This window comes from Lepidochelys olivacea, assembly GCF_965140295.1.
Source record: "Lepidochelys olivacea isolate rLepOli2 genome assembly, chromosome: 4".
NCBI lineage: Eukaryota > Metazoa > Chordata > Testudines > Cheloniidae > Lepidochelys > Lepidochelys olivacea.
Genome location: NC_140414.1, coordinates 64,650,862 through 64,668,973, shown reverse-complemented (window position 1 = coordinate 64,668,973; position 18,112 = coordinate 64,650,862). Strand labels below are relative to the sequence as shown.

The window sequence follows — 18,112 nt, the reverse complement described above, 5'->3', positions numbered from 1 at the left end:
AGCCCCCTGCCCAAGGCAGGTTCATGGTCTGGGGCTCCCCACAGCTGCCCAAGCTCCCCGGGCAGCTCTTACCACAGCCTAAGGCAGTGGTCCCCAAACTGTGGACCATGCCCGTAGGAGCTCAGCCCTACCTCCTGCTCTGCTCTGACCCCACCATAGTCCTGCCCCCAGCCCCAGCTCTGGCTCTGCTCCCAGCTGCATCCCCACTCACAGCCCCTGTCTGTGGGCTCTGGCCCCACTCCTGGCCTGACTCCCGTGGGGGTGGGGGGAGAGGCCGGGGGGTTGCAGACTGGGTGAGGGGTGGGATGTGACTGAAAAAAGGGCTAGGGTGACCATATGTCCCATTTCAACCCCAGACGTCCTGACTTTTTTGGCAAAAAAATGGGCATTTGTCCCATTTGCTCTTGCCAACGGATCACTAGCTGGCAAGAGCAAATGGGAAAAATGCCCAGTTTTTCCAAAAAAGGAGCTGGGTGGCAGAGGGTGAGCAGTGGGGCTTGAGCCAGCCCTGTGCGGGGGAGGGGAGAGGGCCAGCTATGCGCAGGGGGAGAGGGGCTCAGGTGAGGGGCTCACACCCATTCAACACAGCGCCGGGGAGGGGGAAAGGGGCTCAGAGCAGCTCCATGCTGGAGAGAGGAGGAGAGGGCAGGGGGGAAAGGTGGTCAGATCAGCTCCACACCAGGGAAGGGAGGAGGAAAGAAAGAGAGAGGGGCTTGGGTGAGCTCCGTGCCAAGCGGGGGGGTGAGGGGGTGAGAAGCGCCTCGCTCCAGTGCCGCAGTGGGAGGGGGGGCCTTGGTCCGGCACAGGGTGGGAGGCTTGGGCAAGCAGCGCTCAGCCAGCTCTGCCTGGGGACATGGGGAATATTGCTCACACCTCACACACTACAGGCTTCTGGCTGGGCTGGAGGCGGGGCCTCAAGGGGAAGAGGAGGAGTGGGGAGGGGAGGGAGGTGGAGTAGAGGGCGCAGCTACAGTTCTGGCCCCTCCTGCAGGGCCCCCAAATTGGCCGGGGCCCCTGGGCATGGGCCCCATTGGCCCATATGGTAATCCACCACTGACTGATTTGCATATCTTTTAATCATTATTATCTGTACAAAGAACCGCAATATAATAGGCCCTAGGTTAGGGGTGGGCAAACTTCTTGGCCTGAGGGCCACATCTGGGTATAGAAATTGTATGGAGGGCCATGAATGCTCAAAAAATTGGGGTTGAGGTGTGGGAGAGGGTGAGGGCTCTAGCTGGGGGTGCCGGCTCCAGGGTGGGGCCAGAAATGAGGAGTTCAGGGTGCAGGATAGGGCTCCAGGCTGGGGTGGGGGAGTGGACTGCAGGGGCGGCGGGGAAGAGGGAGGGCTCCGGCTGGGGGGTGCGGGTTCTGGGGTGGGGATGAGGAGTTTGGGTTGTAGGAGGATGCTCTGGGCTGGGACCAAGGGGTTCAGAGGGCAGGAGTGGGATCAGGGCTGGAGCAGGAGATTAGGGTGCAGGAGGTGGTTGGGGCTCCAGCTGGGGGTGCGGGCTCTGGGGCGGGGATGAGGATGAGGGGTTTGGGGTGCAGGAGAGTGCTCTGGGCTGGGACCAAGGAGTTCGGAGGGCAGGAGGTGGATTAGGGATTGGGGCTCAGGGGTGCTTACCTCAAGCAGCTCCTGGAACTAGCAGCATGTCCCTTCTCCGGCTCCTACGCAGAGGCACGGCCCCGCAGCTCTGCATCCTGCCCCGTACGCAGGCACTGCCTTTGCAGCTCCCATTGGAATGCTGGAGGGGTCCATTGGAGCAGGGCCATTGGAGTGCATAGGAGCTGGAGGGTGGCCATGATGCAGCTTCCGGGAGCCACGTGGTGCGGCCCTCCAACCCAGCACCCTGTCTGGAGTGCCGGAGCGGGGCAAGCGCCAGATCCCACTCTCCAGAGGGAGCTCGAGGGCCAGCTTAAAATGGCCTGCGGGCCATAGTTTGCCCACCCCTGCCTTAGATACTGACTAAGGAGGACAGAAATTATTCCTGAATGGATAAAAACTAAAAACTGTACAGTTCCTCTCAAAGTTAATCAACCAAACAGCATTTTTTTAGTTTCTGGAGATTCACTATGTTTTCCACCAATTTACAAATCACACTTTGGATCATGATGGCACCCAAATGATATTCAATGCTGTGGAATTTAGAAGTTCCTGAATTTAGTTTATTGGTAAAACAAAAATCTGAAGAATTTGGATCTGTCTACACTACGATCAGGACAGCACAAGTAGGCAAAACCAAGCTAGTTTTGATAGAGCTAGCTTGCTAAAAATAATGGTATAGTTGCAGTAACAAGGCTAGTCACCCAAGTACTTACCTACAGTCCCAGATAGGATTGTTCTCGGGTAGCCAGCCTATGTCACTTCACATGCAGTTGCCTCTACACTGGTGAGCTAGCTCAGGTACAGTAACTCCTCACTTAAAGTCATCCCGGTTAACGTTGTTTTGTTGTTACGTTGCTGACCAATTAGGGAACATGCTCATTTAAAGTTGTACAATGCTCTCTTCTAACGTCTTTGACAGCCGCCTGCTTTGTCCACTGCTTGCAGGAAGAGCAGCCTGTTGCAGCTAGCTGGTGGGGGTTTGGAACCAGGTAGCCCCCCCATCAGCTCCCTGTTCTCTTAAGTTTCCTGTGCAGCAGCTGCCAAGCAGGCTATCAATTGCCAGTGGTTCAGCTGTCCCTCCCCCATTGCCAAGTGCTGCTCCTGCCCTCTGCCTTGGAGCTGCTCCCCGAGCCTCCTGCTTGCTGTGTGCGTGGGGGGGAAGGGAGAGGGAGGCTAATCCCCCTCCTCCCTGCTCCTGCACCCTGCTTACCCCATCTTCCTTAGAGCAGGGGGGAACACATGACAGGGCTCAGGATGGAGGGAGCTTCCTGGCAGCAGCTGCTGTCTCAGCTTGCTGATTAACTTAAAAAGGCAGTGTATGTAAGAGTGCGGTCAGTGTACTTAAAGGAGCAATGCGCATCTCTCTCTCACACACAGGGTGTGTGTCTCTGTCTCCCCTCCCTCTATTCATGCTGCCTTGTAGAGTTGAGAGCTCAGCCAATTACTAGTTCATCATTTAGTAGTAAGGTATTCCCCAGGAAATATCCCACCCTCTAACTTCACCACCTCAACCAAGCTTCACAATCATCATCGCTGTGTACCAGTATTAAATTGTTTGTTTAAAACTTATACTGTGTGTGTGTGTGTGCGCATGTGTGTGTGTGTGTGTATATATATATATAAAAATAAAATATACATACCCACATATATATATAATGTCTTTTGTCTGGTGAAAAAAATTTCCCTGGAACCTAATCCTCACCTATTTACATTAATTCTTATGGGGAAATTGGATTCGCTTAACATCGTTTTGCTTAAAGTCACATTTTTCAGGAACATAACTAAACATTAAGCAAGGAGTTACTGTATACCTACACATATCATGCCTCCTAGACATTCAAAGAAGAATTTGATTGACTTAAAGAGATTCCAATATTGATAGCTGCATAAAATCATTAGCAAACTTTTACTAATAAAATTATCTGTCATATAGAAGATATAATTGTGCTTTTTGAAGTGGTACTAAGTAAACACTTCTCAGGCACTCATCTTGCTATTCCAGGCTCCAGAAACCTGAATCCTTATCAGGCAATATTGCCAGTGTGTACTTTTACCATTTCTCATTCATCTCATAAAAAAAATTTTAAGCACTAGTGGGGTGGAAAAATATTTCCGTGCCTCTGGCTACCATTGGATACTTTGGCTTCTCTCCTCTTTACACACTGATAAATCATCCCTACCAAGGATGGACTTTGCTCATCTAATATACTTTTAAGAGAAAATATTTTGTTTTTGGAGTGCGCCAAATTGCAGGTACCTTAAAAAAACAAAACGAAAACACCCCACATTCATTGAGAAGAATACATCCACATTTTCTAAACTGTAGCACTGAATGACACCCTTAGCAGAAAAAATAAAAAAGAGTAAAATAAGAATTCATAGAAATACTGGAAACTGGAAAAACTACATTAGTTATAAAAAGTTATAGAGTGAAAGCCGCATTTCACAAAATCAATGGAATTTTGACATTGACTTAACTGAGGCCAGGAATTCACCCATGGTTTAATATACTGAAATGTGTTAATCACAGTAATGTCTACTTTTTTTATATTTGTAAGACATTGGATTCAACCAGTATTCTGAAATACTAGGTGCTGAACTGCGACTGGGGGCGGAGGGTGGGAGAGGTCAGATTTTCAATGCCGATCAGACTTGTCACGTAGAGTAGACAAATATAAGACAGATAAAACTCTATAAGGTTAGTCAAAGTCAAAACCTTTTCCTCGTTCACTTTCTTCCTTTAATATGAAAGACATAGGAAACTATAACAACTTTAATATAATAAAATAATAATAATAAATAATAATTCTAATAATAATAGAATAACTATAACAACAAGGATTTGGGGGATGGTGGTGGGGAAAAGGGAGAGGGACCAAGGAGTAGTAGCATTTCTGTGAAAAAAGCAATAACCTGTTCCCTTTTCCACAATAAACTCTGAGCCCACAGTATCACCATAAGAGAATACTGAATTACACTCAAAATGAAAGCTTGCCTTAGAGATTCAACAGTACCCAGTGTCCCTTTTCTATAACATACACCATCCAAGCTAGCGCTAGGAAAGATGAACAGTAATATACGCTGAACCAAGCAACGTCCTGTCCTTGGAAGAAAATATTGACATCTGTCTGGGTAGAAATACACACACACACACACACACACATACGGCCACCACAAAAATACCAAAATACACATTATAACCTGAAACATGGTAAACAAAAGAACCACAGGTGGACCTTGAAACATGAATAGTAAAATAGATCAATTTTTTTGCACATATTCCACTTAATTTTATATATGGGATATAGCACAATAATTAACTATTAAAAAAACAAACACACCCACCCATGGGAAAATCCCACCACAATGAACCTGATTTTCAATAATAGTTAAGTACATACATTGTTTAAAGTGTAGAATCTTTTACAGTCCTGTATATTTTATCTCTACTTGCAAACAGTTTTAAAGTTACAGCTTCACTGCTAAACTAGTTATGCGACCCACGAGCAACTATTTGCCCATGTTTATTTTTCCCCCCTACTGTTCCTTACACATTCTTGTCAACTCTGGAAATGGCCCACCTTGATTATCACTACAAAAGGTTTTTTTTCTCTCCTGCTGGCAATAGCTCACCTTACCTGATCACTCTCTTTCAGTGTATATGGTAACACCCATTGTTTCATGTTCTCTGTGTATATAAAATCTCCCTACTGTATTTTCCACTGCATGCATCCGATGAAGTGAGCTGTAGCTCATGAAAGCTTATGCTCAAATAAATTTGTTAGTCTCTAAGGTGCCACAAGTACTCCTTTTCTTCTTACTGCTAAACTTGATAGTCACAAAAATGAGACAAAGTATTTACCTCCTTCTCTCACACACAGCTTTAAAAGTCCACTCTGCCAAGCTACCAGTGAGACGCTTTCCCCAGCACATGAGAGCCTGAAAAAATATAAGTTTTTAGATGGAATGTAAATATATCTATTCACTTCAAATTTCAAAGATTAACTGATGCAGTGTGGATTTCCTGAGTCTGTAGCACTTTGCTGTTGCTCATAGCTTTGCTGAGTAACAACAAACTGAAAATAAGACCCTACTATTTTACTCTGTTATTCAGAACCCTGTGGTAAAAAGTGAAATTGTCAAGATGTTTGCTACCACAATTTCATGATGCTATTGGAAAAATCAAATTTGCAGGTGGGGAGAAGAACTAGAAGGTTAGTATAAAAGAGGCCTCTTTCATGTCCTTTCCTCACAGCAGCTAGAGACAAAAAGTTATTTACCATATCCAGCAACTAGAGAAAGATTATGAAACTCCAAATGTATCATGCATCTGCTAGATATACTGTGACACAAAGATGGAGTCTCCAAGCTAGATCCAGGGATAACAGGTGAACCACCTCTGCCGCACTCTGGGACCCCAGCTAGTGGGATGAGGGATTCTCACCTGTGTGTTCCCTTTAGACCTTGCTGGTGGGGCTGTTCGACTGTCATAGCTACCTCTGGAGAGTTAGTTTATTCCTCCTGCTAGTAGATGTCTGGTAGCTTTTTCAAGTCTCTTATTCCACAAATCCCAAACGTTCCTGTTTTTAACCAACATGTAAAATTCATGTTATCTCTGAATATTTAAACATACTCTGCCAAAAATTCTGGACAAATACCACTTCTTGTAATCATTAAAAATAGCAAAGGATTAGGTTTAAAAGGTATTAATTCAACCTCAACATTCCATGACCTCACAGCATTACTGCAATTATCCACAGCTCAACAGCAGCCCATGTGACCTAAAGCCATGTGATCCAGTCTGCCTTGGTGCCATTACAACATAATGTTGTCTCCAGCTGCCATTACTTCACAAAGAACATTGACTTTCTACTAGTTGATGTACTACACAGGCAGATGTTAAGGCAGAGGTGGGCCACATCCAGCCCGTGGGACCCTCCTGCCCGGCCCCTGAGCTCCCGGCCACTCCCTTACTGTTCCCACCCCCACAGCCTCAGCTCACTGCGCCGTTGGTGCAACGCTCTGGGCAGCCAGGCAGCAAGCTCCTGGGGCAGCACAGCTGCAGAGCCCGGCCTGACCCGGTGCTCTGTGCTGCGTGGTGGCGTGGCTGGTGGTGAGGGGGCAGGGGAGGTTGAATAGGGAATAGGGGATGGTTTGGTGCGGAGGCAGCCAAGCTAATTGCTGGCACCTCCTTGTGATGGATGTCCAGTGCAGGTACTCCATAGGAAAGGTATACAGTGACTGGATAAATGGAGTTTGGGGTGGTGGTCAGGGGTGAGGATAGGGGTTGGGACGGTCAAAGGGCAGGGAACAGGGGGTGTTGAATGGGGGCAGGGGTCCTGGGAGGGCAGTCAGGAAGGAGACGGGGGTTGGAAGTGGCGGCGGGGGACAGTGAGCGGTGTGGGGAAGAATGGGGCAGGGGTCCCAGGAGGGCCGACAAGGAACAGAGGGGGTTGGATGGGGCAGGAGTCCCGGGGGGATGAGGGGGGGCGTCAGGGGGCGAGAAGCGGAGGGGGGATAGGGATGGGGGCTGGGCCACGCCTGGCTGTTTGGGGTGGCACAGCCTCCCCTAACCAACCCTCCATATAATTTCCGAAACCTGATGCAGCTCTCAGGCCAAAAAGTTTGCCTGCCCCTGTGTTAAGGTAATGCTGAGACCAGCGGTGAGTATTGTATATAAGTGATTGAAAGCTTAAAACCTCCTACGATAACACTGAAATATGAAGCATTATCTCTTTTACATTTTAAGTTGGTATCAGAAGGAATCAGATCATGTTTTCTATATCTTTAATTCATGCAACTTAAAAAACAAACAACTCATCCATAAATAAAGTAACTCAAGCCACATGCTGCTGAATTTTACTGAGGGTTAGAGGGAAGCATTCATGCAAAAATATATGCCACTGATTCTGCTAGGAATTCTTCCTTTTAGCCAACATATTACATTGTAGTTTATACCAACTAGTACAGAATACAGGCTACCTGATTGTCAGGGTGGATACAAATCTATGAGGAACAAAATAAAACTGTTTTTTAATTTAAATCAGGTATAAATTTTAAAAAAACAGTTTTTAAAAAAAATAAATTTATAATTAAATTTGAAGTTATAACAACTTAAGGCCTAAACTTATTATGATCTATTAAAATCATTTAAAATTATTTACAAAAAATAGTATTAAACAGTACATGTTTGCTACTAAAGAAAGCTAGTGACTTCCAGTGGTTTGTCTAAGCACCTGGAAACAGTCTGTTGAACTGCTAAACCAGCTTCTGACAGCAGTAGCCTAATCTGCAAGTACAGAGAGATATCTTCTTCATTTCAGTTTATTCAGTTAGTTCAGTTCAATGACTAGTTCATTCAAAGTTAAGAATCTCATTAGGAGTTGAAAACAAACTTTCCTGTTTTTTCCTCTTCCAGTCTATTAATCAAAACTAAGCATGAGAGGATGAGATCTACTCTTTCTAAAAATCTTGAAGGATATGGTGACCTAAGTTTCCAAAAAGCTGCACGGCCGTGCAGCTGCCTATTAAGCCCCGTGCAGGGGCTGAGGCCGGAAGAGGCACCCCTCCCTGCCAGTCAGCATGGAGCTACCAGGGAGAGGAGCCCCGCTCCTGGCCCAGTCTGGCCAGAGCTGTCGCAGCCGCGGAGAGGCGCTCTGCCCCGGCCCATATCTGCTGCAGGGACAGAGAGCTGGGGGGAGTCCTCTCTCTCCCCACAGTCTGCACCCCAAACCCCTCATCCTTGGCCCTACCCCAGAGCCTGCACCCCTCTCCCCCCCCCGCATCTCTGCCCCAGACCTGAACCCCGTCATGGACCCCGAACCCCTCATCCCTGGCCCCACCCCAGAGCTTTCACGCCCAGTGAGAGCCCTCATCCCCCTGCACCCCAACTCTCTGCCCAGCCCTGAGCCCCCTCCCACACTCCAAACCCCTCAGCCCCACCCCCACCATATGAATTTTGTTATGTGCACCAATATGAAGCTGATGTGTCACACATCACCTCCATATTGGTGCACATAACAAAATTCATTCCGCACACTGACATAAAAAATTAAAGGGAACACTGATGGTGACCAGAAACGAATCAGTTCAGTTCACTCACTACTTTGTCTAATAACTTAGTTTTAAATGCAAAACATGTTTTGATACATAAGAAAATAAAGTTTATCTAGCACATTTAAAATAGCTTTATTTACTAAACACTACTGCTGTTTTTGTGCATTTTTAATTGATTTTGAGTTTCTGTATGAATAAATCTTGACATAAATAAATTTAAATAAAACAATCATTTAGTAACTAAGAAATGCAACATTCACCATTTTCTAAACTTAATTTTTATCTTTTTTATTATGAATCTAAATAAATGTAAATTAAGCTATATAATTGCTTAAATCAGTGCGTACAGAAATAGCAAAGCACCAGATTCAGTGTAAAGGCTATATTTAGTTGCCAATCAACGAGTTTTAGTGGTTACAACCAATGAGAATCATCTCTCTTTAGGAAACTAACTAAGAAGTAAAAATGCAAAACAAAATTAAAATTGATTATTTAAATCAAGGTTTCCTGCTTGCTGGTTTCAGTCATGATTAAAATTGGTGATTTAAATCAATCCACCCTGTTCATTGTACACTAGCAGTGAAACAATTTTGTTCACAACTCATTTTACCAAGATGACTTGAATTGCAACAGAAGTCATTTAGGCCTTAACATTTTGATTGACTTAGCTACGTTGCTCCCTCAAGTGCCATAGCTTTGCTGATCTAAGCTCCAGTGTGGATGCAAATAGGTCAATGGAAGAATGCTAAGGGAGGTGGATTACCTAGCACAAATGAAGAAACTCTTCACTTGCTGTAGGAAAAATCTACACTACAGTGCTACAGCAGCACAGCTGCAACATTGTAGCACAGATATGGCACCCGTATGGAAATCCTTCCAAATACACTTATAAAACTGCTAGATTAATAATCATAGATAGATCTATGAAATTCTCATTTTTAAAGAACAGTTTATCATTAGGTGACAAATGCAATACATCACAAATGCATTTTGTTAAACTGTCTTAATTATTTTTGTTTGTATCATAGTAAATACACCATTCCAAAAAAGCTTTGCTTTTTTCAAAGGGGTGATTATAGGGGTTCTAAGAAGAAAAAGATAAAGGACATTTAAACTGTACACAATTGATCAAACACACACTTACCCTCTAAACTATCAAGGGCTATTCATTTAAACCAGGAGCATCTAAACTTTGTTCAATGGAAGGCCAAGTTAGCAATTTTCCAGGCCCCAAAGGCTTCGTCTGCTTTCATGTGCATAGGCAACCTCAGGCCTCATCCACTTAGAGAAATTTTGCAAAAGCACATCTCACCACAGCTAACAGCAAACAGCGTTACCAAGTTGGGAAACTAGCAGAGAGTGACCGCAGTGTTTTAAAAATTGTGCCATCTAACCCTTCTCAGAGCAGATCTAATCACCATCATGTTTAACATGTCTGCAATTATTATCGGCAATGTTGCCAGCATTGGTAGGGCTGAGGGTGTCAGCAACAGTAGGAAATGTCCAAGCAGTACTCTCTCAATTTTGAATATTATGACTATGAAATCATTCTAGTTCCTCACCATTCAAAAACATTTAAGAAACTAATGAAGTTTCTAATAATTTATTTGAAACCACAAGGTATTCTCCCCTAAGTGCACACACACACATAAATGAATACTAACAAAAGTTAGGAATTTGCATCAAAGGAAAAATATGCTACTCTGAACAAAACTTGTTGCAGTTAGAAATTGCAAGCATCAGAGCTATACTTAGAGCTAAGCACAAAGCTATGTCTTACACCAGTGGTTCTCAACCAGGGGTACGCAGAGGTCTTCCAGGAGGTACATCAACTCATCTAGATATTTGCTAGTTTTACAATAGGCTACATAAAAAACACTAGCGAAATCAATACAAACTAAAATTTCATACGACTTGTTTATACTGCTCTATATACTATACACTGAAATGTAAGTACAATATTTATAGTCCAATCAATTTATTTTATAATTATATGGTAAAAATGAGAAAGTAAGCAATTTTTCAGTAATAGTGTGCTGTGACCATTTTGTATTTTTAGGTCTGATTTTGTAAGCAAGTAGTTTTTAAGGGAGGTAAAAGTTGGGGTTATACAAGACAAATCAGACTCCTGAAAGGTACAGTGGTCTGGAAAGGTTGAGAGCCACTGTCTTATGCGTCTCTGCGGCGAGTGGTACAAAGGGGAACAAAGAAAGGTAATATGGGAAGAGTCCCAAAAGCCACAGAAAAGTGGAACCCACCATTCCTCTTGACCCCAACCTCCAAGCATGTGAAATCCTCTTGCACCAAATCTATGCCATAGGTGTTCCAAGGGTACTTGGGTGAGTAGCAGCAAAGCTGGGAACAACTACTGTGTACACCATCCACCTTTCTGAAAAGGTGGTCAGACACACAGCTGAATGTCCAGGCCCACCGACTGAGGGGGAAGAAGGGGAGGCAAAGAAATGGGGCCCAGTCAATTTAAAACAGCCCAGGGGCTCCCGGCCACTGCTGCTTTTAAATCACCCAGGTGGGCTGCAGGGCTCAGAGGCAACGCCGTGGGGGGAGGGGGACAGGAAGGGTCAGCCACCTGCCCTCCCCAGACACCTGCTCGGGGCACTCATCCTAGCAGCCAGCCCCAGCTTGGGAGAGGAAGGGGCGGGACCATAGCCAGAAGGGAAGAGGCGGGGCCAGAGCCTCTCCTCTTCCAGACACGCTGTCCAGCACAGCGGCTGCTCTGGGGCTCAGCTTCTCTAGGGACAGTGGCCGAGCAAGCCAGAGCCCTCCCCGGCATGCTCAGAGTCGGCTCCTTCCTGGGAATCTGAGCTTGGGCAAGGCATGGTGTGGTGACAGCGGCAGCCCTCTCCCTGCCCAGAAACTGAGCCTTGGTGGGGGTGGCCTGCTGCTGTCACAGCCAGGTGCGTTCCCAGACAGCTGCTGTGCTGAACCAGGCAGCATCTGGGAGTGGCTCCAGAGCCTGGCTGCCAGAAGAGCAGCCAAACAGACAGGGGGAGCCGGGCCGGCGCAACAGGAGGACAGAGCACCCTGCCCAGGTAACGTGGGATGGGGTAGAGCGCGGGCGCCCAGGCTGGGAGGAGTCACATGGGGAGGGTTACGCCACGGGGGGTCACGTGTCTCCCCCTTAGCTGGTGCCTCTCTTTGTGTCCTTCCCACTAGTCACCTCTAGCAGGGTGCGCAGGGTGGTACCGGCGTCAGTGAAGCCCAGGCCATGCCAGAAGAGTACGCCCAGCGGCGCAGCTGGCATCTTGCCAAGCATCATCAGCGCAGCCAGCAGCATCTTGCCGGGCACCAGTTAGCGCAGGCACAGCACCATGCAAATGTCAGGCGGACTGCGCCCGCACGAGCTGGAGGCCCACTGACTGTTCTGTCCTAGGGCCTGGAATTGCTATCAGCAGGCCTGTGAATGTCACTCCGGGAGCCATTAACTTTTATTCCCCAGCTGCACCTCTCTCCGAGAAGAGAAGGGTATTGCACAAGTAGAGGAGAAAATAATTGGCATATCTTCTAAAAGGAGCCATGTTGGCAGGCGGAGGAGGAGAGGCAAGGCACCACTATGGCAGTGCAATTTCCTTTCCTCGATAGATCCATGTGGGATTTGGAATCCATACCCACACCTCATGCACAGACCAGTTCTAAGAAGGATAATTGTCAGAAGCTCGAAGAGATGAGCTTTACAGGGCTTAGTTTGGTCCTCCTTGGATTTTTCTTAGAGGGTATGATTTGGCCTTATAATATTATGCACCATAGGCTATATTCTGATGTGCAAGCATAATTTATTTGATTTACACACATGCTTAAAGAAGAACATCACCATGTGTAGCACAATAAGTTGTCCCAATGTAACAAGGCATTTCAGCTTTGAAGTATAATTATAAAAATAAACCTTCCTGTTCAACATAACTGCTTTCTGTGCATATTCAAGCTACCTGCTTACTTTCTCAAACATTTCTACTGCAGTTAATGCTGTAATGCCAGTACAGCAGTGAAGAACCAAGCTGAATTTTCTTCTGCCTTCCGGATCACAAACCAAAATCATCAACCGCATTCTAATGGCAAAATCTTTCCTACTGGTAATAAGAAGCAAAAAGAACACAACTTGACTTTCAGTTCCCAGGTTGAGTACACATACCTAGTAGTTAGAAAGACATTTTTTAATTAGGCCTGATCTACGTTACAAAGTAAAGTTGATGTAGGTCCATTTGCGTTGACCTAGTTATGCACGTGTCTACACTAACATTGGTTTCCCATCAGTGTAAGTGGCCTGGTATGGCGATGTAGTAGAACCACCTCTCCCTACTAAGGTTGACACAGTTTCAGCATAGACACTGCATTACTTGGGAAACTCTAACCATCCTCCAGCACCTGTCTCACAATGCCTCTATCCCTGCAATAGTGAACACTCAGTTCAAAGTTTTGAACTCCACTGCCCTGATCGCAGAGACTGGAAGCCTGCCCCATCTTCTAAAACCCCTATGTGTTTTTTTTAAAATGCCTTTTCCTGATTGCCCACCTTGGTCAACACACCGAGCAGCTTACCTTTGTTGCGTGCCCTGCCTAACCAACAAACAATGCCAGCTCCACACACACACAGAGCTGCCTGGAATAGGAAAGTAGCATTGGATTGACTCAGATTGTGGGGAGCAGAAGCTGTGCAGGCACAGCTACGGACAAGCCACAGAAATATTGACATTATGAGAAGATTGCCCTGGGGATGCTGGCAAAGGGGCATGACAGGGATCAGCAGCAATGCTGCATGAAAACAAAGAAACTATGCCAGGCAGACCAGAAAGCAAGGGAAAACAATAAGAGATCTTATCCTGCCCTGGAGCCGTGTTGCTTTTACAACAAACTGCATGCCATACTTGGTGATGACTCCATCACTGCCCCACATACAAGTGTGGCTATCTTGGAGGAGCCCACGATAGAGAACCCTGTGAGGAGGAAGACACAGCGGGGGACTCCAACCATGCTGCAAGCCAGGAACTGTTTGAAACTCCCTGGGAGTCAGTCCTGGCTGACAAGTGTAGGTGAGCCTGGTGATGAAGGGGAAGGAAGCGTGGGTAAGCGCGTACATGCATTAATCTTAAAATGTGAATTTTGTTTTTCCTTTCCTTCAGACCTCATCTCTACTCCCCCTTTCCTCTGCTTTTGTTCCCCGTTTAAAAATGGCACTTGGCGCTTTTGCAAGTTAAGACAGGTATTGACTTTTCATTCCTTTACTGGTATGTTGCTAGAAAAGGAGCGAGACAGCAGCCCTCCCCGCATTCCCCAAATCACTGCCTGTTAAAATAGTGCAAAGATATTCATTGCCACTTCACAATACCTGTACCCAGGGAGAGAGGCCAAACTGTATAGCTAATTACAGGGGTGCTGGAACAATATTTATAGTGGGGGTGTTGATGATGGAAACCAAGTTTTTGGTGTTTGTTATTACTTCTTCAAGCCAGGAGGCATGGCAGCTACCTGCATCAGAGCACCTCCCTTCCTCCCAGCCAGGTCATACTCGCCATGGTTTGAGCTGAAGCTAGGGGCTCCAAAGTTAAAATGCCAAAAAGCATTTCTTATTAAGGATATTTTTAGGAATAATACAAGGCAGTTTCAGAGTAACAGCCGTGTTAGTCTGTATTCACAAAAAGAAAAGGAGTACTTGTGGCACCTTAGAGACTAACCAATTTATTTGAGCATGAGCTTTCATGAGGTACAGCTCACTTCATCGGATGCATACCGTGGAAACTGCAGCAGACTTTATATACACACAAGACTTTATATATATATAAGGGAGTTTGAGACTTAGCTTTCCCTTTCCATTGTGATTGTAAAATCTAATGGTGTATTTTTTATTTTTTTTTTAAATCAGCAACTTCTGGTGTGGACGCATTGGGGTGTCCCACCTGGGGCACTGGAACAGGGACCCCCCCAAGGCCCTCCCACTTTTTGAAAGTGGATGAGCTTGGCTTGTCCATTTTTCACCACAGGCCCGGCCCTTGGCCCCTCCTCTTCTGCCTGCCCACCCCCACTGTCAGGTCGGAAACTGGAACCTGGCCCAGATAAGAGCAACCCAGGAATCCCAGGCAATTGTGGGGAGCCATGGACCTTCTACCTAGGTTTGCCAACTTTCTAATCACACAAAACCGAACACCCCTTCCCCACTCCTTCCTCACCCCTTCTTTGAGGCCCTGTCCCTGCTCGCTCCATCCCCACTCCTTCCGTCGCTCGGTCTCCCGCCACCCTCACTCACTCACTTTCACCGGGCTGGAGCAGGGGGTTGGGATGCAGGGGGGGGTGAGGGCTCCAGCTGGGGGTGCGGCTCTGGGGTGGGGCCAGGGATGAGGGTGGGATGCAGGAGGGAACTCTGGGCTGGGGCCAGGTGATTCAGAGTGCGGTAGTGGGGTTCAGGCTCCGGCTGGGGTGTGAGCTCTAGGGTGGGACCGGGGATAAGGGGTTTGGGGTGCAGGAGAGGGCTCAGGACTGGGGAAGGGGGTGGAGTGTGGGAGGGGGTGCAGGCTCCGGGAGGGAGTTTGGGTGCAGAAGGGAACTCCGGGCTGGGAAGGGGATTGGGGTGTGGGAGGGGGTTCAGGGTGCAGGGCCCCGGCAGCACTTACCGCAGCAGGAGCAGGGCCACAGATGGGGCAGGGCCTTGTGGCCCCCCCCAACTTTTAGGGGGAATCTGTCATCCCACCTCCACACCATCTTAATGTCTGACCCTAATCAAGAGAAGTTTAGGGAGGATATGTACCAGAGGTCCTCCAAGTTACAGCTACCTCAGACTGTGATAAAAGGGCTTGGAGGGCCCTTCATAATGAGACTACGGAGAAAGACAGAGAATAGTGAGGTCTGTTGCTGGAGAACAGGCTGAGGGACTGGGAGGTGCAGTGGGAAATGCTCCAGGGCATAATGGGTTTGCTCAAGCAGCAAACCCAAGTGTTTCAGACCATGATTGACCTACAAGTCCAAAGAACCTAGACTCAGCAACCTTTGCAGTCGTAGGAGAACTCCATGTTTGCTGCCTTCTACACCTGCTTCCACCCCACACACACACACATTACATGTGGCACCGCAATATACATTCTTACCCCTAGTACTCCATGCTGAGACACAAAAAGTGACATATACTAACCTGTAAAACCACAGATTGGTGTGTATGTATGTAGCCACAATGGATTGCACAGAGCTACTGTTTACAAACATGGACAAAAATGTTTATTGTTTACTTCCATTTCAATTTGGGATTGTAAACTGTGGTTCACGCTCAGTTTGTGTGTTTGTTTGCACCCTAATTTTGTTAACTGCTGATGTGCACACAATGAAGCTCTATTTGTAAAGTCAAATTATCTCTATTAGTTCACACCAAGCATTGTAGAACAAACAGCAGCAGGAGGCAAAGAATCAACCACATTTGTAAATGTACACCAAGCATTAGAAAATTCATAGAAACATACAGAATATTATAGAATACACAAGACAAACTCTGTTTCATGAAAATCAACAGAGAACGCTATTGTTGCTGTTAAAATGCTCCTTTAAAGTCGCCCTCAGTCACATAGCTCCATGGTTGCCTCTTCTAATAGCCCTTGTCCCTGGCTGTTCAGATTCAATAGACAAGAGCCAGTCAACCTCTCCCCTCCACTCTGGCAGCAGCGTTTCCCCATTCACTTCACAGATACTATGCAGGACACAACCAGCAGCTATAATCACTGGGATGTTTTTCCTTGATGAGATCCAATCTAGTCAGTTAACACAACTAGTAACCCCTCAATCTACCAAAAGCACATACAACAGTTATTCTGTACCTGCTGAGCCATTAGTTGAATCTTTCCGGCGAGCATATGACTTTGTGAGCCAGAGGAGTAAAGGGTAGGCTGAGTCCCACAGAATATCTCGGGGCATCTCAACATCTCCAATGTCAATGCACAAGACGGAGAAGAGTGTCCCTGTTTGCAGCCTTTTTTAAAAGTCCTGTGTTTTTAAAGATGCAGTCATCATGTACCTTCCCAGCCCATATTAACATCAGTGAAACATCCCTGGTGATCCACTAGCATTTGCATAACCATAGCAAAGTAGCCCTTTCTGTTGATGTACTCTGTGGCAAGGTGGGCCAGTGCCAAAATAGGGATATGCGTGCTGTCTGTCGCCCGACTGCAGTTTAGGAAACCCACTGCTACAAATCAATCCACTATATCCTGCATATAACCAAAAGTAACATTCCTGTGTACCAGAAGATGACAATGGCTCCCAGTGTGGATTTTCCAACTCCAAAATGATTGCCTACTGACCAATAGGAATTTGGTGTTGCAAGTTTCCAGAGCGTGATCCCAACTTGCTTTTCCACTGTCAATGGAATGCTTTTCCACTCATTTTGGTGTTTCTGCTCTGGAGGACTGGAGCACACTTGACACACAAATCCAGGAATGTGGCCTTTTGCATCCAAAAGTTCTGCAGCCACTGCTAGTCATCCCAAACCTGCATTACGATGTGATTCCACGACCAATCAGCGCTAATTTCTCGGGCCCAAAATTGGTGCTCCACTGTGAGGAGCTGCTCCATGAATGCCAGGAGCAACCTGGCATTGTTTTTCACTATGACCATCAGCATCACCCATCTCTGCATCACAATCCGAATTGTAGCAGTACACCCTCAGGATGTGCAAATAATGGAGAATAGTGCATCCTTGTATTAGCAATGCACAAGAGAATTGTGCTTAGGCTCTGCAATCTCCATACTTCTGTCACAAAGACGGCAGACATCGAAATGAGCCTCATGGGACAGTGGGGGTTTTAAAAAATGGCATCAAATTTATGAGATTTGGAGATTATAATGGGATGTGGAAAGTAGCATGTTGGGAACTTAACCCCTACCTTTCAGAAGTCTCTTGGTGACTCACTACTATCCCACAAAGCATTGCAAGTGTCCCAAAAGGCATGGCGCCATACTGCGGTGAGGGGCATAGTAGGATACCTCTGCAGGGTGTACCACACTTTCCATCAATGTCACGCTGATGCATGCATAGTGCCAAAACAAGCAGCCAAGTCTGCACATGCCCAAACAATATACAAACTTCAGCGGCTGTACGGTGATTTAATTTGCATCGACTGAATTTTGTAGTGTAGACATAGCCTCATAAACTGAGCAAGTTTTATATGCTCACAATGAAACCTAGAACTAATAACTACAATATGTGAAACCAAACGAAATGTACACACTGGAGATAGGTCCAGAAATATAGCTCCATTTACAAGAGTTATTCATTTTTAATACTTAAGTTGTTGCATCCTAATATAAAACTTAAAACTAACCAAAAAGTTTAGTTATTTTATTAGTTTCCGATGTTACTTTAGGGTACGTACACTAGTTCTAGAACACTGAAATGCGACATTTCACTTTAAATTTCAGATCCTGACCCATCTCTCACTACAGCCCTTCAAAAGAACA

General features: G+C 46.2%; 1 protein-coding gene across 1 annotated transcript in view; it reads right to left on the bottom strand.

The window, feature by feature from the left end:
* The window catches only part of FHIP1A (FHF complex subunit HOOK interacting protein 1A), a 119,039-nt gene extending 112,944 nt beyond the window's left edge, over positions 1–6,095 (bottom strand). Inside the window, exons 1-2 of the mRNA XM_084626282.1 lie at positions 6,054–6,095; positions 5,472–5,548 (exon numbers count right to left, since the gene is read on the bottom strand). The gene's annotated coding sequence lies outside the window, so the exon portion shown is untranslated. The remainder of the gene's footprint in view (positions 1–5,471; positions 5,549–6,053) is intronic.
* Positions 6,096–18,112: the final 12,017 nt, after the last annotated feature.